Below are 26,197 nucleotides of genomic sequence, written 5' to 3'. Positions count from 1 at the left end.
TGTTGGCGAGTGAGAGAGTGAGAGAGTCCCAGAGATTCTTTCTGATCACCAGGCAGGCATCTCTGCTCTGACTGGGGCTCAACTTTATCATTTAGTGTTTGGGGGATGACACAGAAGTGACATTTGCCTTAGACAATGATTTCTGATAACAAACTTCTTTGATATATAAGAATTTCCCAGAACATAGATTTGTAGAAGACTCATGATAACCTTTACAACAGTGATTGAGGTAGGGTATTTAGATGCTTATCTTATGGTGAAGGAAGGCTTCTTTAGNACAACAGTGATTGAGGTAGGGTATTTAGATGCTTATCTTATGGTGAAGGAAGACTTCTTTAGCATACCAGACAAAGTTTTTAGCATAAAAAGGGTGCAATTACTTCTTGTGGGCAGGGGTCAATAGCTGGTTTGTTTAAGGTGGAAGTATCAAGAAAAACAGGTCTTTCAGGGAACACCTTTGCTCTCATAATCACAAAAGAAGAAGTTCCTCAATAGGTTCCTTCACAGGGAGCAATCAGCATATACAAGTCCAGAAAATGCTCCAAGCAGAAACAAATGGGTGGATATTTGCCCTTAACTCTAAATTGGGCTCTTTGTCTCAGGGCCAGACTCAAGCCCCTTTTATTATGTTAAGTTTTGGATCTGCAAGGCCCTTAGGAAGAGCCTTTTAACAATCATCCACAATGTTTTCATCTGAAATCTCTTTGGAAAAGGCAGGGACCTGCCTTTGCTTAAGAGCAATCTGTGTGGGGAATATGCGTCTGATCTGGAATATTGTGAGGCCTGGTCAATACCAGCAGCCTCATTTCCAACTTGAGCCAGTAGTAGCAGAGGGAGATACCAGTTTTTTTTTTTCTCATGGCAGGAGCTGTGCAAACTGTCATCCAGCGAGGCCAGTGCGGCTCCCAGCAATATGTTTCACTAGTTTTACTTTCCTCACTGAATTATTGCAAACCACACACACACACACAAAAAAAAAACAAAACCATGTTGCAATAGATTGTATGACAAATAAACCCTTCCTTGACTTATTTTTGTCAAAACAACCTCTGTTTAGAATGAAAACAGATCAATAGCTTTCTAGGGTTAATTTTGATGGGATAGCATAAGGGAGTTTGTAAGGTGATGAAACTATTCTGTATCATGATAATGACGATGATTCTATATGTCTATACTTACATTAAAATTTATAGAATGTACACCAAAAAATATTTTACTATTTATGTAAAAATAAAATAGTTCAATCAATGATGGCGCTAAATCAATCATGAATTGTAATGACCTAGATAACAAAGAACACAAATTATAAAGGAAAATCTCATAAATAGAAGAATTTTTTTAAAAGCCAAATGCGTTAGGAAGATTTAACATAAATCTCTCAATCACTGGAAGTTAGAGAAACTGGGGTATTCAACCATTTATATTTAACATGATTATTTAATAGGACTGTGTCAAATCTGTTTTTATTTGTTTCTATTTCCTATTGATTGCTTGTCACTTTTGTAATGTTCTTCTATTTTTAGATTAACTCATTTTTTTTGTGTGTGAACTCGATATAGCTTCTTTGCTGGGTAATTAGCTATTACTATGTTTTTGCTTTTGTTCACCTGCGATTGCTTTAGGATTTATATTATAGTTTTTTACTTATCAATGTCTACTTTAAGTGACATTAAATTACTTTACTCACTGTATAAGAAATATATAACAGTACACTTTAATTTCTCCACTTCTAGATTTTAAGCTATTGTGATCATACATTTTACTTCTGCCCATATTATAAACCTCTCAGTGCACTGTTATTATTTTTGCATTCAGCATCCAACTATCTTCTAAGATAGATTAAGTAGTAAGAAAAATCATCTTATATTTAGAAATGGTGTTACCTCCTATAGGGCTCTTTATTCCTCCGTGTAGATTCGAGTTTCCATTTTATACTATTGTACTTCTACTTGAAGGACTTCCATTAATGTTTCTTGTATTGCGGGACTTCTAGTGACGAATGGTCCCTATTTTATGTCTGAAAATGTCTTTATGTCCCCTTCATTTTTGAATGGCACTTTTGCCTGGTTTAGCATTTGAGGTTGACAGGTTTTGTGTTTTTTTTTTTCTTTCTTTTTCTGTATTTCAAAGATGTTATTCTAGTGTCTTCTCACTTGCATTGTTTCCAATGAGAAAGGTGCTGTCATCCTTTGGTTCTGAATGCATAAAGTGTCCTTTCTCTGGCTTAAGATATTCTCTATATAACTGGATTTATGCAATGTGGTTATAATGTGTCACTTGCATTTTTTTTTTTTCATATCTCTAGTGCTTAGGGTTTCTTGTTTAACTTCTTGGATCTTTAGGGTTATAGATTCCTTCCAATATAAAATGTCTTCAACTATTATTTCATCAAATATTCTTAGTTTTCACTTTTCCTCTCCTTTAGGAAGGACAACCACACATTTACTTGGCCAATTTTGAAATTGCTCCACAATCCATTGATTGCTCATTTTTTTCATCTTTTTTGTTTCATTTTTAATAGTTTCTATTGCTCTCTCTTCACATACATTAATCCTTTCTTCTGTGCTGTTGAATCTGCTGATAATGCCATCTACTCTAATTTTCATCTCAGGCATTAAAGTTTTCATCTCTAAAATTTCTCTTAGATCACCTTCTGTATATTCTCTGTCTTGAAATAATATGTGTAACTTTTCCCCAAGACTTTTAACCAGAAGGAATACAATCATGATAAGTTAATAGTTTTGTCTACAAATTATATATGTGTCAATTCTGAGTCAGATTTGATTAACTTTTCTCCTTATTATATGTTTTATTCATACCGGATAATTTACATAGATGCCAAGAGTTATGAACTTTATCTTGTGTCCTGGAAATTGTAGTAATCTTTGTTCTTCAAGTTTGTTTTTCAAGATTGTTTCTTGAAAGTGGTTTCTTCCTTTTCAGGCTTGCTTTGTAAATTTTTTGGTAGGACCAAAAACACAAAGGGGTAATTTTTGCCAACTTTTGAGGCACTCTAAACTCATTTCCAAGAATTATGAGGTCTTCCAATTTGGACTGAGGGAACAGGTACTACTTCTAGCCCTAAACTAGAACAGCACTGCAGATACTGTTTCCTTTCATCTTTCTAAGTGACCTTTCTTTAGGCTTGGATGATTTCCTCACATATGTCAACTGGTTGCTACTCAACAGAATGTTCAAGAGAGAGCCTCAGTAGATCTCTAGAATTCTCTATTCTGTGTAGTTCTGTCCTTGCTAGTACTCTGGCCTTCAAATTCTAGTTGCTTTGTCTTTTCCAGAATCCACCGACATCTATTTTCTCACCCTTAGGAGAGTGGGTTCTCTGTCCTTGTTTTGCAACCTGGAATCTCTTAACGCTTCCAGGCATCAAGTTGGGTCAATATTAGGGCCTGGCCTATTTTTGTCTCTGAGGGATTGCTATGCTTCATTGTCTCATGGCCCACATCTTGAGTGTTATTGTTTCCTATGAAAGGCATCCTTCACTTTTACAAAAGACCTACATTAGTACCTGTTTTCACTAACCAAAAGAAATAGAGGGTTTTTCTGCTTCTACAAAACAGGGAAATTGTGTTTAGCACTTGTTTGCAGGAATCATTATAGAGCCAGTGTGTAGTGGGAATGACACAGCTAATCTCATAGAACCACACTCAGTACCTCAGTGTCAAGCCACTATAGCTGAACTGTTTTTGTGAGCATCACTGTTTTATCTCTACTTTTGTGCATCTGTTAGCAAGATGTATCCAAAGGTATCAGAAAAGGTTGAGAGGTTATTTTATTTTTATTTATTTGAACCTGGAAACACTCTGCTTCCCATAAATTAATGGAAATTGCTTCTTTGTTTTACACATTTTGGCTTGCAAAAGTTTTCATAGAAATGCTCTACTATTGNGGGTGTTATGTGGAAACTAATTTGACAATAAACTACTTGTAAAAAAAAAAAAGAAATGCTCTACTTTTGGATAACAGGGGAAATCTGTATTTTGTCTGTTGTTTAGGATAAGAGGGTGAAAACAGTCTTTTACTCTATTGTTATGCCTGAATCACGAGCCCCCAGATACCTCTAAGGAGCCGGCACCGATGCAAGTACATAAGAGTCTTTTATTACAAGCTCGAGCAGGGGCTCACCCATTAACTGGTACAGCGGCAGCAGGGTGAAGCCCCAAACAACAGCGAGCGAGGTTTTTATGCGGTAAGGGACGGAGGTGTTACGGTGCACACGTTGTAAGTATAGCATCATCACATAAGCTCCAATTACAATCGTACAGCACCCATGTTAACAGTTTTGACTATTCAGTATCTGTGAGGTGTCTGTTACTTTTGGCGGGACCCAATCATGACCTTTGAGAATCCTTTGACAATGACCAATTATGAGGTGAGCTCAAAGGGCCCACCTGGGGTTTAGGCAAGCGGTGAGTGATTGGCTAGTTTGTACAGAGTAACTACCTACAGTTCCCAGCCCTGACTCAGACCACAGGAATGTTACACATTTCTTTTGATTGGCTGATCCGAGGGTGGTCTGAGGGTGGCTTCAGCTGAAGCTTTTCCTGGAACGGGGGCTACGTGCAGCCCAAGGTTGCTCTTAATGGAGGACTTAATTTCAGGCTCCTCACTATCTTTACTAGAAGCAAAATATGTATTTTTTAAGTATGATAAAAGTCTATTTCCAAATCAGTCACACATTAAAATATCAATCTTATTTAAGATGTAACTATGTTTGAAAAAAAAAGATATGTATGTACATTTCTGTGCATGTATAATTCTAATGGTAATAGTGCTTATCTTTAGATATTGAATAGTATTTTTTTCTTTGTTACAGAATTTTCTACCATGGACATGTACTGTTTTCCTAATTAGAAAACAACTGTTATGTTTTACTCAAGATTAAAGCTAGGAACTATTTATACACTTGTAGTTTCTGTTCTCCATTTATGAATGTTGAGACAGAAAAGAGTTATAAATGCAGTTTAAAGGGTTAGTTTTTGTGGTGTGTCTTATAATCAAATAGCTGTTAGCTTATTAAGAATATTGCTGAAAAGTAGGTTTGGCTTACTAAATTACCTTTCTGCTTATTGCCATTTGTTCTCTTGATTCATTATTGCAAAATGATGCTTAAACATCCATGTAAATAGTAAAGTATGATTGGTGTGGTTAGCAATCCAAAAGTAATCAAATCAACCATAGCAAGGATTGTATGTCTTACTTAATTACTGATAACTAATGTAAATGATGTACATTAGCCCCCTGATTGCTTTATTGTTTTCATATTTTTACCATTTACCATTTTACCAAATTACCATTATTAATTTCCATTTTTAAATATCTGACCATCTAGTTTATGGTTTCCATGATATGGTCAGTATGACCTGCTTTCAAAATGATCACTAATCAATTCAGTATATTTGGGTATGTGGCTATCTACCTTTTTTACTAAAATCTGCACAGGAAAGATATTCATCCTTTCTCTTATAGTTTATTGACAGAGTTTCAGGAATGTAATTTGATTAGTATCAGCAAAACCTTGTGGTATCTATGCCTTATAGGCTGGTGTTTCTACCTGTAAATGTTTTCTTTCCTTCACTCATATATTCTACTTTAAAAAATGTCATTTCTTAAAGTTAGTTTATATTCAAACTATTCAAGTAACTGAAGATAAAGAGACAAATAAGGCCATTATTTCATGTGCTAGTAAGGGGAGAGAAAAGTACTTACAAAAGTAAAACTCAATATATTGTACACAATTATTCTTTTTCAAATTGGTATGGTGAAGTAGATATCATTTTCATTAATAATCAAACCACATTTGCACACAATGGACTAGGTGTTGAACAATTCTAAAGGGCAATTGCTTTGTGTCTGATTTACCTGAAGAGGTGAGATATTTACAGTCTGACCCAACAGAAATTACAAACTCTGTGACTGGTTTTCTTTCTAAGGCTTGTTATTTCAGATGTAGTCTCACACACAAACTGAAGTAGAATATTGGGACAATTCTCTAGAAAGTTAAGGGTGTTCTTTAGGGTTGCATTACCCAGAAAATTGTCTTAATTCCCTATTTTACATTTTATGTGTAGGCATCTTGTTACCAGAAGAGGTTGTGTGTGTGTGTGTGTGTGTGTGTGTGTAGGTTTTAAACAACTCTTTAATATTGGGGATATAAACTTTGGTGAGCCTGTCAAATGATTCTTAAATTACATGAGAGAGCTTAATCTTGTATTTCACTTAAAATCCTTATAATAGCATTACCAATGATATACTTGATGTTGACATGTTCAGATCTTTAAATTTTCAATTAAAAAAACACTGGACTATTTTGTCAGAAAACTCAATTAAAAACAAGCAAACAAACAAGGGGTAAATTGCCAGAAAAGGAAATGGTGTTTATATACTGGCACCATTAAATGTCTACCATTACCCTAATTATGTTCTCCATTTCAAAGTTATATTTACTAGGACATGTAAAGCTTATACATGTGAAATATCCCAAATGATACAAATAAACAAAAAGGACTGAATTATCAAATTAAAGATTAGAAATGAAAGTACTTCTTATAAAGACTAACTCTCACCTTAAATCATGCATGAAATAAAAATCAATGAAATAATGTGAGAGAACCACGTAACTGTTCTTTTATTGGATTGTGTCTTGATAAGTATCTCATTTTTGAAAGACTTCATCCAAATATGTCATTTATACCTTTACCATGCTGCTTTACTCTGATTAGAAAATTCTACCTTACTAAAACATGAAAATGGATATGAAATAATAAAATACTAAAATCTTAGTTACTATCTATAAACTACCATGTTTTTTTACTCTGCTTTAGTACATGTAAAGATTAGGGGAATATTTTTATAACTTTAAATTTTCTTTAGACATGGTTTCAAATTTTTATTTTGCTTTACAAAAAATTGCTTTACCTTTGCTCAGTAAATGTAAATAATAGTAATATACTTAGCATAATGTCAATAATGTACACTTATAATATGTATGAATAATAATATTATATATAAATCTCTCAATGAGAGTTTTTTCACTTTTAAGAACTAAAACATAAACCTGATTATCTTATTTAAGAGATACATTTTTTATTTAGTTCCATAATTGTTCACTTTTCAACCCCTAAGGAAGAAACAATATTCTCTGATTAAAGGAAAATAAGAGAAAATTTAATCCAAATTGCCAGTTTCCATGTCCAAATTTTTTAAGTAGGTTCCACACCCAATGTGGGGCTCAAACTCACAACCTGGAGATCAAGAGTCACATGCTCTACTGACTGAGCCAGATAGGCATCCCTATCCCAAGAAGATTTTTTTCAATAATTTTTTAAGAGATTCAAAATTACAGATTTGTGTTACAACTCCATTTAGTCAGATAAAATAGTGTAAAATAAAATTTCTTGATGGAATAGTTTACAAATAAATAAGCAGAACTTGTTCATTAGTATACTAATCAGGAATCAGTAAGTTATTTGAGCATATTTAATATATTACTTCATTAATCATTACAACTCCCTTCAGACATTTATGCTATTAATAAATAAAAATTTCCCTAAACAATGTAATGTTTACCCCAGCTTCTCCTTGAACTATCATAAATTTTTAAATTTTTTAAATGTTTATTTAGTTTTGAGAGAGAGAGTGCGAGCATGAGTGGGGAACGGGAGAGAGAAAGGGAAGCACGGAATCTGGAAGCTGGCTACAAGCTCTGAGTTGTCAGTACAGAGACTGATGCAGGGCTCAAAGTCACAAGCAGTGAGATCATGACCTAAGCTAAGTCCAATGCTTAGCCAACTGAGCCGCCCAGGCACCCAAACTATCATAAACTGCCAAGTGAAGAAACTGCTCTTTGTATTAAAGATACTTATACCCTCATATTTATTTACTTTATTGTTGGGATTATGAGCAAGCATTGTCATCAAAAAATTAAAAACCTAATTTTATAAATCAAAGATTATAATTAAAAATAATTGGATTTTTATAGATACTTATAATCATTTAGAGTATTTCTCATCAATGTATTCTATTTGTTATTAAATTTAGCCAGTAATTATTTAGAAGTTCTTACACATATAAGATGCTGAATATAGGGGCATAATATATGTACAAATCATGCTCCAGTTCTTACATAGCACAATATTTTACTATATAGTTAACAATGCCAACATAATAAAAAAACAAATACGTAAGTATTTAAATTAATAATGTATGTTAAGTTCAGATAATAGATTCTTTTTTTTTCTGGTAATAAATTCAACACATAATATGAACATATTCAATTGAATTCAATTGAACATATTCAATATATAATACTATATTAAATATCAACAACATAGAAATTATCAATATAGACCAGGTCCATGCACTCAAGGAGCTTTTTTCTTGTAGGCAGAGAAACATAGTAAAGAATAAACTAAGGTGCTAAGTGATAACAAATGTGAAGAAAATAAAATTGGGTAACGTTAATGGGAAAAAGGTTACTGCTTTTAGACTAATCTCTCTGAGGTGATATTTATGCACAACAGAATAACTTGAAGAGGATAAAGATGAGACTATTTGACAAGAGATCATCTTAGCCAGAGAGAAAAGGACAGTAGTCCCCCGTTATCTGTGGGGGATGTGTTCCAAGACCCCCAGCAGATCCCTGATACCATGAACAGTACTAAACCCTCCATATACAATATGAATTTCTGATACATACGGCCATGATAAAGTTTAGTTTATACATTAGGGACAAGAAGACATTAACAATAACCACTAATAAAATAGAACAGATGTAACAATATATTGTAATAAAAGTTACATGAGAGTTGCTCTCTCAAAATATTTTATTGTATTGCACTCACCTTCCTTTTTGTAACAGTGTGAGATGATAAAATGTCTGTGATGGAATGAGAGGAAGTAAATGACATGGGAATTGTTACAGCATTAGGCTACTATTGACCTTCTGACAACACATCAGGAGGAACATCTGCTTTTGGACCACAGTTGAACATGGGTAAATGAAACCATGGAAAGCAAAGCAATGGATAAGGGAGGACTAGTGAACACCGATGTCCTGCATGATATCGAGATGCAGCAAGGAGGCCAATGGAGCTATAATAGAATGAGTAGCTGGGAGAGTGTTAGGAAATGTGTTCAGAAAGGTAACCAAGAGTCCACCTTGGCATTCTGACAGTGGTGAAAAGAAACTACAAAATGATAGTGGAAACAGAGAGATCAACTAGAAGCCTATTGCCATAATCAAATAAAAAATGAAGGTGGCTTGACTTTAGCTTCTCTAGTAGAATTTATGAGAAGTCAGAATATCCAGAATATTTTAAACAGTGCTGAGAAAATTTGCTGATGGACTGGATGTTTGGTGTGATATAAAGAGAGGAATCAGATAAGATCCCATGACAAAGCCTTTGTGATGATCAATTTTATGTGTTTGCCCTACTGAGCCAAGGGCTGCCTGGATGTTTGGTCCAACATTATTCTGGTTGTGTCTGTGAGGTTGTTTCTGAATGAGGTTAACATTTAAATCAGTAGTTTGAGTAAAGCCAGTTGCCCTCACTGATGCGTGTAGTCCTCATCCAATTGATTGAAGACATAAATTGAACAAAATGGCTAAATAAGAAAGAACTCCTGCCTGACTGCTTGATCTGAGTTCCATTTCCTATCCTCAGACGTCAACTGAAAGGTCAGCACTTGGGTCTCAAGACTGCTAGTTTTCTGACTGCTGCTTATACCATAGGTTCTCCTCAGTCTCCAGCCTGCCAAGTGCAGACCTGGGGACTTCTCAGCTTCCATAACCTTGCGAGCCAATTCCTTATTTTGTACAGATATGTCATATATATATACGTATATATACATATACATATATACGTATATATATACGTATATATACATATATATAATATCTAAGTAAACTCTGTATATAATCTAATTATTATTTATATAGTAACAATGCAATAAAGAAATACATAAAAAATATATAGCATAATTTGATCTTTCTCTGAAGAATTACAATACAGGGATGAACACATAACATAATAGAGTTGATATCCAACAAGAGAGAAGATATTTGGAGAAAACATACTGGGGGGAGGTGAAGAGAATTCAAATTCAAGAGTTTGATTCAGAATACGTTAAGTTTGAGATGCCTATAAACATTCAAGCTGAAAGATCAAACAGGCAGGAGGTTATAGAAGTCTGGAATTTGGTGAAATGCTTGGGGATAGCAGTGAAATTAAGGTAGCCATCAAATGGAGATATTATTTAAAGTCGTGGAACTAAATGAGATTGTCTACAGATTTCTATTATTAGATACAAGATTTAAAACCTGAACCCTGAGACACTAAGTTATTTAGAGGTCTGAGTGATCAGGAGGATACAGCAGCGGAGGTTGAGATGAGGCAGTGAAGCGGACAGAAAAACCAGAGATCTAGGTGTTCAGAAGGTCAAATGCAAAGAGTAATGACTGAAGGAGCAATAGCTTGTGTTAAATCCAGGTTACAAGTCTACAAAGTTGATAACTTTGAATAACTCACCAACTTTGGCAATATGGGAATCACTGGAAATCCTGACAAGGTAGTTTTACTGGAGCAACTGGCTTAGAAAACAACTACCTGATCGAAGTGGATTCAACAAAGTATGATGGAGTAGAAATTAAAATGTAATTACAGAAAGATGGGTAAATTTTCCTATAAGGGAAGGGGCCAATGCTGAAGGGAGTCTAGAATCTAGTAACAACTTTAACATTTGTAAGGTAGTAGTTAGTCTATGTTTGTAAATAGTTGAGAATAATCAAATGAGAGAAAAAATTGTTAAGGAGAAAAATGTGGCAGGAAGTCCCTTAATTAAGTGAAAAGACAGGAATTCAGGGCAAACAGGAGTGTTAACATTTGACCCATCATATCTAGGAAAGGGAGAGTACGTGGATACAGGTACAAGAAATTTGGCAGATTCGGGGGTGAAAGCACATATAAATTCTCCTTTGCTAGCTTCTATTTTCTTAGTGAAATAAGAAGAAAGGTCTTCATTACAATGTGAGGAAGAAAGGGAGATTATCTGAGTCATAAGAAGATAGGAGGGGAATTTCCTCAGAGGTTGAGTGGTAGATTTGCCTAGCAAACAATAAAATTCCTGAACAATACTGAAAGCTATTTAAGGTTTATGGTCATGAATTTGAAGTTATCTCAAGAAGTATGCCTGTGTGTTTGTATGCACAAGTGTTAGGCTCTGGAAGAGCAGGTGCAGAGTTTGTGCAGAGCTGGCTGCAAATAGGATTTGGACTTCGCCAGTCTAGAGCTTTAGTGTAAGGAAGAAAAAAAAAAGGGGGGAGTTGAAGGCATTCTAATAGTGGACAATGATAGTGAAATCTGAGAAAGGAGGGGAGAGCATAATGAGGCTCAGAGAAAAGGAAAACATGGTTTGCACAAAAATTCAAGATGAAATACATGCAGAAAAGTAATACTTTGGGTATAATTTCTTTTTTTAATAATTTTATTGAGATATAATTCACATAACATAAAGTTAATCATTTTAAAGGGTACAAACAAGTGATTTTAAAATATTCAAAGTTGTAAAATTACCACCAGTAATTTTAAAATATATCATCCCAAAAGAGTTTTGTAGCCAATAGCAGTTACTTTTCATTCACCCTCTCCACAGTCCCTGGCAAAGACAAATCTAATTTTTATCTCTAGGGAGTTTCCTATCATATACAACTTATATAAACAGAATAGTGTAATATATGATCATTTATATCTAGTCTATTTCAATGAACATATTTTTCCAAGGTTTATCTATGTAGTAGTATCTATCATTACTACGTTCCTTTTGATGACCAAATAATATTCCATTGTATGGATAGGTCACATTATATTTTTAAATTCATCAATTGATGGACCTTCAGGTTGTTTCTATTTGTTTGTTTTTGGCTATTACGAATAATGCTATCATGAGCATTCATGAACAAATTTTATGTGTATATGTGTTTAAATTTTATTATACAAATAACTAACTGGAAGTAGAATTGTTAGGTCATATGATAATTTTCTTTTTAATACTTGTAAGAACTGTCAAACTGTTTTACAAAGTAGCTGCAACATTTTGGATTTCTGATCAGCAATATAGGGGAATTCTAACTTTTTCACATCATTGCAGCTTGTTATTTTTATTTTATTGGGAAGTTGAGTGTTGAAATCTCTAAATACTCTTGTTGACTTGTCTATTTCTCCCCTTTTTTGTGTCTTCTTCATATGTTTTGGGCCTCTTTTGGTAGGCGCATATATATTTGTATATGTTATTATAAAATGCCCTTTATTATACCTATCAATATTTTTCTTATTTAAGAAAATTTTCTTAAATTCTGTTTTGTCTAGCAACTACTGCAACTCACTTTTAGGTATTGTTTGTATGAGGTATCTTTTCCCATTCATTCACTTTCCGTCTATTTGCATCTTTTAATCTAGAGTATGTCTTTTTTAGGCAGCATAATTTGATCATTATTTTTTTAATCTATTCTTCCAATCTCTTTTGTTTGGAATGATTAGTTCATTTATATTTAACATAATTACTGATTATATAGTATTTAGGTCTAACATTTTGCCATTTTTATATGTTTTATATCTTTTCTATTCCTCTACTTCCACAGTATAGCCTTCTTTGTGATATTTTATCATTATTATTTTAATTTGTTTTATATTTTGAAGTATTTTCTTAGTATTTTCTCTGTGGATTACTATGACCGTTTAACTTAAAATAAACAACTGCAGATTTTAACATAAATAAATTATTAGTTTGCTTACTATATCTTCATCCATTCCTATCTTATTCTATTTTTGTTGTACAAATTATATCTTTATACATCATAAATTAACAGTGTTATAACCATGTTTTTCATGTGGTTGGCTTTTAAATAAAATAACAATAGTTAAAAATATACATTTGTATGGTCTTTTATATATACCTATGTAGTTAATTTTATTGGTGCTCTTTATTTCTCCGTATGGATTTAAATTATCATCTAGTGTCATGTCATTACAGTCTGAAGGACTTCTTTTAGTATATCTTTTAGTGTCGGTCTGCTAATGATTATTCTCTCAGCTTTATCTCTGAAAGTCTTAATTTCTATTTTGTCTTTGATGGGTAGTTTTGCTGGATATAGAATTCTCAGTTAACTGTCTTTCTCTTTCCCCACTTGAATGTGTTATTCCAGTATCTTCCAAAACCCATCGTCTCTGGTGACAGCAGTATTGTTAAATCTTATTAAAGACTTATTGTAACTGAGAAGCTATTTTTCTTTAGCTGCTTTCCCTCTTTTCTTGCCTTTAGCTATGATAGTTTGATTTGATGTGTCCAGGTGTGGATCCTTTTGATTTTATATTCTATGAAGTTCATGAAGTTTCTTGGATGTGTAGATTAATGTTTTTCATCAAATTTGGGAAGCTGTATCCATTATTTCATCAAATATCCATTCTGCTCTCTTCTTTCTCTTCTCTTTTGTATCTTCCATTATATATGTTAGTATACTTGAGGATGTCTCACAGGTTTCTGAGACTCTGTTCATTTTTATGTGCTCCTTTTCTACTGTTTGTTAGACATGATGATATTCACTGACTTATCTTTAACATATATATATATATTTTATGTTTGTCTAGTACAAATTCCACATATGCTCAGAATTTTCCCAAAGATTACAAAACTATTAACCCATATTCTCTAGTAAAAACTTTAATATTTTTACTTTAAGTACTTAGTCCATTTGGGATTTATTATGTGGAATAAGGAAAAGATGAAGTTGTATCTTGTTTGAAAATAAATAGTAACATTTACATTATGGGTCTGTCACTGCATATTCCAACTTCCTCCCCTCTATTTCATGCACAAGAGAAATTTGAATGTGACAGTCAAGATATGATACCTAACAGCATATTGCAGAATTCATTAACTTGAAACTTAATTAAAGCCTAAGTTGGAAAAAACAGTCATATACATTATAATATTAACACAATATTACTTGAACACTCAAGAATGCCACACTCAATATATAACCCTAGAAACACTGATCAAATTTGTTACTATAATTTCTATTTTCCTTTGACAAAACTGGTAGCTTTCCATGAAAACCATTCTATTCTTCAAAGCTTCACGCACTCGATTTCTCATCTTCTCCTGTAGATAGGTGTGGTCATGTGACTGCATGCTACTCTATGAAATGCTAATAAATTTTGTGTCATTTTCAGGTAAAGCCCATAACATTTTCCCTGAGAATTCCTCCATACTCTTAACCCTCTTAGCTTATTTAAATGGTATGAATGATAACCCTGAAACCACATGTTTAAGATACAAAGATGCCATTAAACTGAGTCTTTGAGGAAGAACAAGTAGGGAATTATTCCCCTAGCAGTATGCTCTGGAATAGTCCTAATTGAGGGAGCAATAAATATACTTTCTTTCATTTAGTCATTACATTTGGGGTCTGTTTTAAGGCTGTAAAGTGGAATGCTGCTGGAAAAAAATGTAAAATATGTGGTTTTGTCATAATGATTGGAAGCAGACTGATTGAATTCTGCTGGTGTGGGAACCTCTGCAGAAGGAGCAGGAAAGACAGAGGTGGAAAAACGGATTCATTTAGAGCTATGGAACAGGACATCCTCTGATATCCTGAACAACCGCCAGTTGATTGAACGCACAATGGAAGGCCTCACAGATTAATTTTAAGAACTGTCGTTCTTTAGTACAATCAATGTAGGCCTTGCTGCAGTCGAAAATTTATCAAGGTTAAACTTAAGAAGCTTGAATGAAATGATAACAGAATCTCAGGGGGCCTGGAAGTATTTGGCAGAAAAGTGTCCGAACCTTACACATCTAAATTTAAGTGGCAACAAAATTAAAGACCTCAGCACAATGAGGCCACTGAGAAAGTTAGAAAACCTCAAGAGTTTAGACCCTTTCAATTGTGAGGTAACCAACCGGATTGACAAGAAAACATGTTCAAGCTCCTCCCGCAGCTCAGGTATATCTTAATGAGTGCAAGTGTGATGACAAGGTGTCCACTCAGATGCTGAGGACTATGTGGATGACCTAGAGAAGATGAGGAAGATGAGGATGAAGAAGTGTAGGATGAAAATGGTCAGGTTGTAGAAAATGAGGAGGTTGAAGAAGAGGAGGAAGGAGGAAAAAAGGATGAAGGGAGTTACAATGATAAGGATGTAAACAATGATGAAGATAATGACAATGTTGGTGGTGAAGAAGAAAAGGGTCAGAAGCAAAAATGAGAACCTGCAGATGAAGGAGAAGATGATGACTAAGTAGAATAACCTCTTTTGAAAACTTCTTTTTGTGATTTGACTGTTTTTACCCATCCCCCCTCCAAATCCCACTCTCTGAAACTAATTTGTTTGTTTGTTTGTTTTTCCAATTGTAACATTGCTGTGGGAACAAAGAGGGGAGAAGTGTACTGGGAGGTTGTGGTGGGAAGGGGTGAGAGAGGAGATCGGATAGAATACTATTTTCACTGTTGCTCTATTTTTACCCCTACTTTTCCTGTCTGGTTTTGTCCCTGGAACTGCAATAGCTTAGTGCATACCAAGTGAACATTTGTTCCCTACTTTCAAAGAGGATGGTTTAGAGGGCTCCTACACCTCCTGGTACTTAAGGCTGGCCTCCATTTGGTTTCTCAAAGCCCAGAAAGGGTTGAGGATCACCCATGTCTTCCCTTTTTCTGATTCCTGTGATTTCTGCATTTCTTGGGCCTGCTAGAGGCATCCAATGCCCTGGTTTATAAATAGCAACCTAAAGACATATTTGGGGAATGACTGGGGACATTCCCCATCTCGCATTTCCTTCCCTCTTCACAGATGGTGGTGGGCTTTTCTCTAGGAGGAAGACTCTGATATCGCTCTTCAGAGCTATGAGCCAGACAGCTGAAAACAACAGACTTAGGAGTTATAAGTAAAAATGATTTGGTAATTATAATTAAAAGAGACAAACCGAGTCCTAAACTTCAACCTCTTTAAAAGGTTTTTTAAAAAGAAAACAAATCTACCCTATCTTGTTCTGTAAAATATTAGAACACTTTGTCTTATAAAATGACAAGAGAATTCTTCCACATGTATTTCTGTACGTGGACAATTTTCACAGACCTAAATGCAGGAGATGTTACTGCATGTCAGCTGGGGTTTTGCTCCTGCTGTTGTTTTCATATACCTGAGCATGGAAAAACTAAGCCCACATTGTATATGCTTACCTAGTGTAAGTCAAAAATGACTGCAAACTCCCAGTGAATGTACAGGTTTGCTTTCATGTCCCTCTTCTGGATTGCGTTAGAAGTGGCATGCTATTTCCCAGCCTGTTTTTCATCTGTGTAAAAGAACATCTGTACTGGTTTTTCTCCTCCTCCTCAGAAGAGCCAAACTTTGAGTTTTATGTCTGCTTGTCATTGATAAATTTCAATGAATCTTTTTACTTACACACACACACACACACACACACACACACACACACACACACAACAAGGAAAAGACACTACAGGCTAGAAATCTGAAGACTCATTTTATATAATAGCAAAATATTTTGTACAACTTGAAAAAACATGAAAGGTAATCAATGCACCTAAGGCTTTAGGAAAAATAAATAGCTGGGAAAAGTCAACTATTCATAAGTATACATACTCCTTACTGCTTTTGGCATGGTATTACAAGTTAGAGATGAGCTCAGGGAAGCAATTAATCACTGTAAAAACAAAGGCCAAGTCCACAAAAGATTGGAGAAAACAACTGATTCTGGACCCTAACAAATAGAAGATTGAAAAAGACTTTGAACAACAAAATTCCATTAAAAGTTCTTAACAACCACCCCCCTCCGCCTCACAAGAGAAGACTTTTTAAGACCTGTTTAAATCTGTGGCAAATAGGAGATAAAGGATTTATCTTCCCATTTAAGACTATTTTCTTTTAGATAATCTCATGGTAGTTACTATTAAGTAGAGAGCATGAGAAAGTGATGGGGTCAAAAGACAAAAAACAGAAAAGCTTTAAGAACTATTTCTAGGAGCAAACTTTGGGTTTACATAGTTTTCAGTACCTGCAAATAACTACTAGGAAACAGATCAGTAGCCTATCATGATGTTAAGGGAAATATTGCCAAGGGGAAAAAAAGCAACCTCCAAAATGTCTTTAATTGTTTCAACTAAAAATATCCTTGGGCTTCTAAGGCTGCACCAGCAGAAACAGAACAAAAGCTGTACTAGCCTCTAAGAGAATTGATTCTCACCACTTCCTAGAAAAGGGAGTATGGAGACTCAGAAGCAAGGAATAATCCCAGAAGGCACAGTTCCAACCACTGAGGATGAGTTTTCATTCAGTTTCTAATCAAATAATTTCTTTCATTGCCAGGGTAGAACTCTTCTTAATGTCTCCCTCCAACATTCTTTTCTTTATCCTTGTGATTTCAGTGCTTTCCCATTGCCCACTATTCCAAATTAGTTTTATATGAATACCTTTCCCCCAACCCACAGTTATACATGGAGTTTGAAAATGCAGTTGACTTGTATTTTGAGTTTACAAGTCTTGAGACAATAAGTAACCGCATTCTGACCCAACGAGGAAACTATGTATCACACAGAAATTCGGCAGATGGAGCTGGATACTGTTCTCTGCTCCCCTCAAAGTTTTGTTTTGTTTTGTTTTGTTTTCCTTTGTCTTTTTCACAGCAATATGATATATGACCAATGGCATATAAACAGAATCTATGTGTGTCATTTAGACATGGATCACAAAAATTTCCTTCTTGTCTGTTTTCTTTGCTGGCTGACTGGGATAATGACGTCCTGAGCAACCTTAAAGTCATGCACTAAAGATGCCAGAATCAGAAAGAATTCCTGATGAACTAAATACAACAGCCCACCTCCTCTGCACTCCACTGAACTCTTATCTCTGAATTTGTGGCATGGCCCAGAGCTGTTGTATTTGTGACAATTACATGTCTATGCCATTGAATCATTTTGTTATATATTTATTTGCAATAGTATAGAATACTTAATATCTTGGGCTTCAGCTAAATTTAAACCCATTTGTTTCCAAAGGTCATTGTATTCAACAAAATCATATTCTGACAAAAGAAATGAAGAAGAAGATCTTGAATATTTTACTATATTAACTTTAGCATCAATATCTACTACATTGAGAAGTGTTATAGGACGTTATATCGGTACCTGGACCTTTTCCACTGCTCTGTGGATACTAGGAATATAATCTAAGGTGGTTTTTGTAACCTTGTATTTCCCTTGAAAGTGTCATTTACTTTACTAACTCTATAAACTCTTTAATTACCATTTAGGCAGTTTTATCTTATGAGCTAAATCCTTTATCATTGGATTTAGCATACTTATGTGTGGTTTTGTTTACATTTCAATTCTCTTATTTGAGAAATAACTACTATATGGTGGATCTTTAAATGAATAGATTTTTCCCATGTGATAATCTTGGCTACAATTGTTTCTCTTTGTAACATACATACTAAGCAGTTCCCTTGGTCTCTTCAATAATGTTTATGACTCCAAAAGATTTCCCTATGGCTAATAGCATGGGCTTTGATTACCATTATGAGTATTTTCCTTTCCATGGACTTGGGAAATAAGAGATCATTAGAATTTTGAAACCATAGGAGAAAGTTATGAAAGCTATATCCAACTTAACTTGTTTCACCTCCCTTCTACTTATCTAAACATCGTTCTTCCCATGAAGGTTTTCAAGATAAAGCTTCAAATCAAAGAAATCTTACATTTAAAAGATTTCTTTTAGATTTTTTTCTATTTTTCTTCTCACAAGTAGAGATCCAGGTTGCCCTTCATGAAATGATTCCATTTATACGTGAAGAGAAACTATTTATATAGATATCTTTAAGAAATTTCACCATCTGAAAACAAAACATGCAGTGAGCAAAATGTACAGAAAAGTGAAAACATTAACCTTTCTGTATAATACATTATTTACTTTCTTAGTGGTCTATTCTTTATTCCCTTCTTTTCCAATCCTCTTCTGTTGTAATTGTGCAGAGTAAGACTGACAAATATTGGCTGAGAATATTGCCAGGTAGATAAATATCCTAATATCTGCCTATTAGAAGGCACAGAATCACCAAGAGAAAATGGCTTTTTAATGGCCCAATGCAATATAAACCCAACACATTGGAAGTTAAAACTGATGACCTCTCACTTCCGCAGATGATACTATTGTTCGGGAATTTCTCCTCAAAAGAACTATATCTATCACCTTAAGAAATGTTTTCAGTGCAATCAAGGAAACTAGATATATGCTTTTTGTTTATTCATAAAATTCATGTTACTCTTATCACATAAAATTTTAAGATATTTAGCATAATGAATTCTATCAAGTTTCAGCAAAAGCTTCTTTTGTGTGCATAAGAAGTATGATCTTTGAGGACATTCAAAGCATTTCAAAATAAATTTCAGTTATGTGACTATAGCACAAATAAACTAATAATTTTGCATGTGATCCATAGGTTTGTTGAGGGAGCTTGAGGCAAGCTGACGGCAAAGAACAAGTTAGAACCCCCTCCTCTCCCCAGCTGGGACATGAATGATATTACCTGGACACTCCCAGCTACCCAAAAATAGAAAAGGACAAAAAAATGGTTAAACTGGGAAGAGTCTCCACAGGTTTACCAGAAAAAGACAATCCCATCATAGCCTAAAGTCCAGAACTCCCTACTGTCTCAAAGTTAATGCATTGCTAGAGGGAAAAACAACCTCAGCTTCACAATAGCTAGGCCTCCAGTAAGCTTTAGCATGTGAAGTCTCATTTGAAACTCCCTCTTGACTTTATCTCCCCCAACTCCATAAAATGGTCACCAACACAACCCCAATGCAGCTCCTCCTGCCCATGGGTCCTGTTCTTATCCTTTAACAACATTTACCTTTTTAAACCAAAGACATCTTCAAGAATTGTTTCTTGGGGCACCTGGGTGGCTCAGTTGGTTGGGTGGTTGGGCGGCTGACTTCAGTTCAGGTCACGATCAGGTCTGTGGGTTCGAGCCCCGTATTGAGCTCTGTGCTGGCAACTCAGAGCCTGGAACCTGCTTCAGATTCTGTGTCTCCCTCTCTCACTGCCCCTCCCCTGCTTGCTCTTTCTCTCCTTCTCAAAAAATGTTTTAAACATTTAAAAAATGATTTTAAAAAGGAATGGTTTCTTCGCCATCAGCTCTGGACCCCACTAACCCCCCATCACCCCAAAACTTCATCAAGTTCAAGTTTTTCCTAGATGCCTTAATTCTAACAAGATATTTTACAAACCTTTTAATACTGATTAGGCTGAATTTGTTAAAGGTCAGCTTCCCCTACCCACTTATCTTGCAAGATTATTAATCGACCTGGGGTTTTTTAGCCTACGTAATGAATTGTACCACCAATGTGCTAATTTTGATTTTTAAAATAAATTCAACTCTCTATTAATTTTGAAGTTTCTCAAAAGGAATATTTTAGGTTAGAAATTCAAAAATAAAGATAAGTTGTTCCTTGAAAATCTTATCACTTTAAAAGGAAAAGATGAAGATAACTGGTGTTATATACCCCTCAACCCTAAATTCATCAAGAAACACCAAAAATTCCCTAAATGACTTTTAAGTAATTGAATCATCATTAGAAACTGAATGAGTGGCTGTGCTTATATGTGATATTTATTAAATGGAAGACCATTTTTCTGGTTTTTTTTTTTAATGTTTTTTATTTATTTCTAGGAGAGAGAGAGAGACAGCGCTAGCAGGGGAGGGTCAGAGAGAGAGGGAGTCACAGACTGAAATAGGCTCCAGGCTCTGAGCTGCCAATCAGCACAGAGCCCGACGCGGGGCTCGAACCCACGAACCGCGAGATCATGACCCAAGCAAAAGTCGGACGTTTAACCGACTAAGCCACCCAGGCGCCCCACATTTTTCTGGTTTAATACAATCAGCACTTCTGATTGCAACCAACCTGATAAAAACTAAAGTAAAACTATACTTTGAAATTAATATTTTCCAACTACACCATTATGAGAGCATGGTCAAGAATGAAAGTTATGATGAGGTGAAGAGGTATGGAAAAAATAAAAACAGTAAGAGGAAGTGTAAGGAAAGAATTAGAGGGTCCAAGTTAATAGGCTTGGTGCATATTCTCTGCTACAGATATTGTACTTAGTTCTTTTATCTAATCAATCTCGACTGATCTTAACTACCTGAGGCAAGTGGTTGTTACTAATCCTGCTTTGTAAAATGACAGCATTCAGGCTAACTTCAACAGAATAGAAGCGGTCTTATACAACAAGATCATAAAGATAGAAATCAGTTAAAGCAAATAATTTGAAAATAGTAAAATAGCATATGCATGCATTAAACAGTTCATTTTAATTAAAAGCATATCAAGGCACATTCATTATTGGAAAAATAATATATATATGTTGGAGGCCGATCTGGCTCTGGCAGGTCCAGGGGTCCCTGAAGGATGGACGGTGTCGGCGAGGGAGGGAGTGAGAGAGCCCCGAGATCCTTTCTGATCACCAGGCAGGCATCTCTGTCCTGTCAGTTTTGGTGTCTTTATTTATAGGTCAAATGTTAACATGGCATCAGGAAATGGAATTTTTATAATGGATAGCTCTTTGTGATAAGATGTTTTTGGAAAATGTACAGAAACAGGTTTTACAGAAGTCTTCTTGAAGAACTGCTCCAATTATAGTGAGGTTGAGTAACTAAGAAAATAACAAGGTGTTCACATTTTAATAACACTAAGATTACGTCACAGGTTTGTAGATACTCTTATCCATCCTCATCACAGCTGCCAGGGTAAAGGAAGGTGTTTTTGGAAAGTAGGCCTTAGGGAAGGGGCTGCTAAACACCATCAGTTAGCAAACGTGTAGGTACTAACTTATCTTCTGCCCTTATCTGTTCCTTTTCTCTAAGTTAGGCTCTTTGTCTCCAGGCAAGACTTGATTTTCCAGTTATATTCATTATGGCACCAGAGAGCCAACCATACTTTTAAAAGAGTTTAGCTTATTTCCAATACATAGAATAGCCTCTTCAAGGACATTTACCTTTGTGTCTAGTTTTATGATTCCTTGAATAGCTAGGGCATGAAAGACATTTTTGGTTAGTTGATTTGCATGTTGAGCTGTATGAACATCTTGGACTAACGCAACGGTAGAAACAGAATTGTACATGTAAAGGTCAATCTTTTATGAGTAAGGGTCATTAGCCTGTTCATAGCTCAAGGGAAAGTATGGAGGGAAACAGGACCTTCTGGAGACACGATGTCTGTTCCCATGATCAAAAGAAAAAGTTCCCACAATAAGTTCCTTCACAAGGTGCAATCATCATACCAGAGCCGGAATAAGGGGACAAGTCACTCCCCATATTGATCAACAAGGTAGCCTAGGGGTCAGTGCTCAAGCAGAAATAATTGAGTGGGGGTGGATATTGGTCATCATCTGATTGGCAAGAGACCGTGCAAACTTGCTTTAACCTCACCAGGAGTTTTCTCGACTAGTGGGCTCAGAATGGCTCCCAACATATATACATTTTAATTTGAGGATGGGTCTATTTTACTTTCTCAAGTTATCTTACAAAGACATCTAAAACACAATGTCATGATTAGTTAACTATGCCAAAAAGAGAAATAGGAAAGTATTGAAAATTCGGAATCCGAATTTTCATTATTCATGTCAGATCTTTTCACTTTTCTTACTCCTACCTAATTGAAAATAAAATTTTAGGTACACCTTTTAGATGCCAAATATTGGGGCCAATGGCAAGCCACCCCAAGATGGGCCAGTTTGGCATGAAGATTATGCCAAGTTGAAAAAAATCATGGCCCATAAGACTCAGAAGAAACTTTTTTTAATTAAAAAAAATTTTTTTTAACGTTTATTATTGAGAAACAGAAACAGAGCATAAGCAGGGGAGGGGTAGAGAGAGGGGAGACACAGAATCTGAAGCAGGCTCCAGGCTCTGAGCTGTCAGCATGGAGCCTGATGTGGGGCTCAAACCCATGAACTGTGAGATCATGGCCTGAGCCGAACTTGGACATTTAACCACACTTAACCAAGTGAACCACCCAGGTGCCCCAAGATTCAGAAGAAAATTTGACCTGCCCCCTCCCCCATTAACTACCTAAAAGAATTTAGATGGAGAACCTACTCTAGGAAGACAGCTATCACCACAAGATAACTGTACTATGATGTAAAGTAGGTGTGCTAGACAGGGAGAAATGTATCCAGTCCTGTTTAATCAAAGTCCTTTGTCCCACTGTTTCTGAATGGTCTAACTCTTCTTCTTCACAATACATACATGCCTCATTTTGTTTGACTATTTTGGAATCTAATATCTATGTGGATTACCAATTACATACAAAATTCAATTTGATTTTCTCCTGTCAATCTGTCTCATGTCAATTTAATTCTTAGTCCAGTTAAAGAACCTTAGTATGATAGGAAAAGATAGGATAAAAGAGTCAGAGAGGGAAAGGATAGGACCTGGAGTCCCTGGGTGGGGAAAACCACATATTTTGGAACAATACTGGGAGTGTCTGCTGAGAGCAAGTGCCCTCAGGCTTAAGGTTCTTGTTAAGAATGTAACTGACCCCACCTACTCCCCCTCAGGTTTCCCTCAGGAATTTGACAAAGCACCCAAGTCTGGCCATACCACCCCTCATACAATGAAAAGAGCCAGACAGGAATGGACAACTAAGCACCCAGAACTATGAAGCCAATAACAGTAGAACCTGAGAAGGAACAAGGGGAAAGGGAAGGGTGAGGGTAGACCAGAACCTTATAAAAGAAGGACCCTTACCTATAGTCCTCAGCCATTCACTTTTGAAAGTCCCCTCTCAGTAAAGAGCTCTTTTCATACTATTCTAACTTTCTTTCTTTTTTTTTTTTTAAATTTTAAATGTTTTATTTATTTCTAGGAGAGAGAGAGAGAGACAGCGTGAGCAGGGGAGGGTCAGAAAGAGAGGGAGACACAGACTCTGAAACAGGCTCCAGGCTCTGAGCTGGCAGTCAGCACAGAGTCCGACGCGGGACTTGAACCCACAAACCGCGAGATCATGACCTAAGCGAAAGTCGGATGCTTAACCGACTAAGCCGCCCAGGCGCCCCATAACTTTCTGATCTTATACTCTAATAAACTTTCATCTGCTGCTCATTTTGTTCTTCAAAGTGGGGAAACAACAAATCCTGGGTATTGTGGTTAAAAAAAAATCCTGCAACATTAGGTGACAGACAAAAACTTTTTCCTCCTTAATACTTCCAAAGCATTAATTGCTTTCATAAAAATCAGTGTTGTTTTCTTAGAAATAACAATTTTACATTAAATACAGTACCCAGTTATATGTCGTAAGGACATTTAGAAAGAAAAAAAAGATCCTTGGTTTTCATATAGCTGAACTATAGCTGTGGGAGGAGAATGGGTATTTTAGAGAGAAGTCTAATATTCTCAAATATTCAGCATGCAAAAGACAATAGTAAATGAGAAGGATGGCAGAAGTCTTTTATGAGAGCTTCTATTATAATAGCTGTTTATTATTTACTTACCTAATGAATGTTAAGTCCTTAATGCAAATTATCTCTTTGATTGTTACAACCTTATGACATCATTACACACACCTATGGAATGGACCAATAGAAGCCATTATATCCTTTTCAGACTATAACCTGGCATAGAATGTTAATTAATTGCTCAAAAACACTGAGAGAAAATTGGCCAATAGGATTAATTCTCATTATCATTTTTCCCCCAAGTGCTTTTTACTGTAAGCAAGGGCGTTCTCAGTTTGATGACCATGATGCAGATTCCTTAGTGTGGGAAGCATAAGGAGATGTGTAACAAAGATATAAAGAATGGAAACACATTTTTGTTGAAGGTAAAAGAAATTTTGTCCTAAAGGAGATTGGTTGTTTGGAGAAAAATGGATTAGGGCAAAATATGAAGGCAAAGGAAAGTTGAAGAAGGTTCATAAAGGAAAATCTTTAAGAAAGGAGTTTTATGTGTGGTTAGGACAGACTAACATTGCAATGAATGGATTTTAAAAGTACAGGGGCATAAGATTAAAATCTGGTTTTCTTTTTTTTTTTTAATGTTTTATTTATTTCTAGGAGAGAGAGAGAGAGAGAGAGGAGAGAGAGAGAGACAGCGTGAGCAGGGGAGGGTCAGAGAGAGAGGGAGTCACAGACTGAAACAGGCTCCAGGCTCTGAGCTGGCAGTCAGCACAGAGCCTGCCGCGGGGCTCGAACCCACGAACCACGAGATCATGACCTATGCGTAAGTCGGACACTTAACCGACTAAGTCACCCAGGCACCCCTAAAATCTGGTTTTCTTGATGCTTTCTTAGATTGCTGGTCTTCTCTTGAAAGAGAATGTAAACAAAGGTTTTTTTTCCCCTCTTTTGTCTGCCAGGAAAACCAAAGCTTTGTTTTGTCTGTATCAGCTCTTTGATTACTTAGTTAAAACTTCTCAATGTTAAAGGAGCCAGGTTTTGCCAATAACAATATAACCCTACATATTTGCTTTTAAAATCTCTTTTTGCCATCTTGGTTAAATAAATAATTTAAAGTTTTAAGATTTGTAAAAATACGTAATCCTATTTAGGATGTATGTGCTTTATTACTTTCTAACGTTTTAACAAACTTTCCCAAGATTTAAATTATAAATGAAGTCTCTGACCAATTAGGCCTTTTTATTTGTATGTTAAGTTACTTGAAAAGCACTGTCAAATAATTGTAAACCTTAGGTTATATGACTTGGGAAAATATAAATACAATTCCTGAAATTTTAATATGTTTTAGTAATAAGGTCATCACTTGATATTCTAATTATCAAAGTGTTATGTGTCACAGAAATAACCAAATTTCCTCATCTATTGCATCATAATGAACTCCATCAGATTGACATTCAGTCCATTTTTTAAGTCTTTTGTCACTAATACTTATTCTCTTACAAAACATACTTCATCTTGAAGGAGATTCATAAAAAGGACTTTAAGGACTTTATTCATAAAAAGGACTTTATTCATAAAAAGGACTTTAAACTCCAATGTTTGTAACAGCGCTATCAACAATAGCCAAATTATGGAAAGAGCCCAAATGTCCATCGATGGATGAATGGATAAAAAAGATGTGGTGTGTGTGTACACACACACACACACACACA

General features: G+C 35.3%; 1 pseudogene; it reads left to right on the top strand.

Moving 5' to 3' along the window:
* Positions 1 to 9,025: 9,025 nt before the first annotated feature.
* On the top strand, positions 9,026 to 15,314 carry LOC144241786 (uncharacterized; annotated as a pseudogene).
* The last annotated feature ends 10,883 nt before the right edge of the window (positions 15,315 to 26,197 follow it).

The sequence above is a fragment of the Crocuta crocuta genome, unplaced genomic scaffold, assembly GCF_008692635.1.
Source record: "Crocuta crocuta isolate KB4526 unplaced genomic scaffold, BGI_CrCroc_1.0 scaffold342, whole genome shotgun sequence".
NCBI lineage: Eukaryota > Metazoa > Chordata > Mammalia > Carnivora > Hyaenidae > Crocuta > Crocuta crocuta.
The sequence above is the reverse complement of the archived record's forward strand: the minus strand, read 5'-3'. Positions and strand labels throughout refer to the sequence as shown.